This window comes from Trachymyrmex cornetzi, unplaced genomic scaffold, assembly GCF_001594075.2.
Source record: "Trachymyrmex cornetzi isolate Tcor2-1 unplaced genomic scaffold, Tcor1.1 scaffold795, whole genome shotgun sequence".
NCBI classification, from domain to species: domain Eukaryota; kingdom Metazoa; phylum Arthropoda; class Insecta; order Hymenoptera; family Formicidae; genus Trachymyrmex; species Trachymyrmex cornetzi.
Genome location: NW_017300130.1, coordinates 79610 through 81525, shown reverse-complemented (window position 1 = coordinate 81525; position 1916 = coordinate 79610). Strand labels below are relative to the sequence as shown.

The following is a 1916-nucleotide window of genomic DNA, read 5'->3' as shown; positions in this document are numbered from 1 at the left end:
ACTTTAATAACGTATGCAACTTTAAACCAACAAATTAAAAATACGGACTTACCACCTTATTTTCTGAACGCTGAAATAACAAGAAAATGTATGTTTTCATTTTTTTATCTTTCATTGTTTATCAATGTACTTACGTCATATCTTTTGTGGTTATAACTTAAGAGGACAACCTCCTGCGTAAAAATTTCATCACGGCGATGTCTCCATTTATCGGCAAAATACCAAACCAGGATGCGCACAATTACCCGCTGCGCACAATTCGCCCACTTTCCCCTACACTGGAGGGTCTACATTTGATAAATTTCAATCCGGCATCCATTAAAGCTAAATCGGGAACCATTGTAGAATATAATCGACTGAGATCTATGTTCAAATCTCATCTACCACAAATCAATTCGTCCGAGAAGAAGGCTGTGAAAATTCACGACTGTCGATGGGCAATACCTCATATCATTGATGATGTACAGAATTACGGTTGCGCTGAACCAGAAAGTATAGTTACATGGAAAATATACGGCCTCTGCAATGATGATTGTGTTTCGTGCTACGCTAATGTAACATTGCAATGTGCGTTTCATTGTGTACGTATCAGGCAACAAATACTGAAAAATAAAGTATCGAACGCATTGACTGACGCTGCCTGCGCGTACGCTGAGCGTAAGCGTTGCAATATTTTAGCAGTTAGAAGATCTGTTGGAGAACCCTTCGAAAAACGAACACAACAAAATGTTTCGGAATTTATCATGGCTCTAATGTCGACGTATTCCGAAATCAATGATGTATTACAAGTTGAATTGAAACACCTAATATGTTGTTCAAATGTCAAATGTAATTACAATGTAACTACGCTGGAAAAGAGTTGTTTGCTAATATTACCTATGCAGTCCACATTGAAAAGGAAAAAAGGTGTCACTCTGCAAACTTTGATTGATTCAGAATTTTCGAAATGGGAAACGATAAATGGCAATTGTATGTAATGTGACGAATGTAAGAGTATCGTTCTGAAAAAGAAAACCGCAATCGAATCGACTTTATCCGTCTTAGTAGTACAGCTCAATTCATACACTTTTGTAAACGGTGCTTCTAAAAAACTTATTGACAATCGGATTAACGCCGTACCGACAAGTAATGTCACAATTAATAAAAGAAAATACAAGGTAATAAGTACTATATTTCACGAGGACGAAGAAATGAATCGTGATCACTATACGTATGTTGAGAACAGATAAAAAATCGGAATGGTGTCACTGTACTGATTTACAAGTTATCAAGAAGAAATGGCCCAGAGATGCTGAATAAAGGCTGCCTTTAACGCTGCTATAGTTCGGTTTCCTGGCACAGGATCCTGCTCATCGCTGACAGGGTTATCGACACTATGTCGGATAAAAATTTTTCACCGTTTTTACTTCGAGAATTTTTTTAGTGAAATAGGCCTATTGGGGAAACCACTTAAAAAAAAACGCATCTATATCAGTACCTCAAGAGTGATGTGGGAAACTATAATTACAACTTTTTAAATATAAAAATATTTGATGAGGGGTTATGTGAAGATTTTTCTCCTCCTCCTAAATAACATAAAAATATATTTAAACATCGAAATAAATATTGAAAGTCGTGTTAAAATCGGAGAGACGAAGAAAATATAGTTGCGTTCTCACGAGAATGGGCGATAAAGGGGCCCATTCTTTATTTTAAATATATTCATAAAATATTAAGAATTCATTCCATTGCAATTGAAATAAATAAGTAAAATGTATGGTCAATATTTATCATAATTATAATAGTTACATATATACTATTCATTCTTCAGTATAATATCTATGTATATGATATATATTTATTCATACATATGTTCCATTTGCTTCAATTTTTTCTGACGGTATTGCATGAATTGTAACTTATAGAAGGTTAAGTTA

At 34.5% G+C, this 1916-nt stretch overlaps 1 pseudogene; it reads left to right on the top strand.

The window, feature by feature from the left end:
• LOC108768415 (ATP-dependent DNA helicase PIF1-like) overlaps window positions 1–1299 on the top strand; it is a 4774-nt pseudogene extending 3475 nt beyond the window's left edge.
• The last annotated feature ends 617 nt before the right edge of the window (window positions 1300–1916 follow it).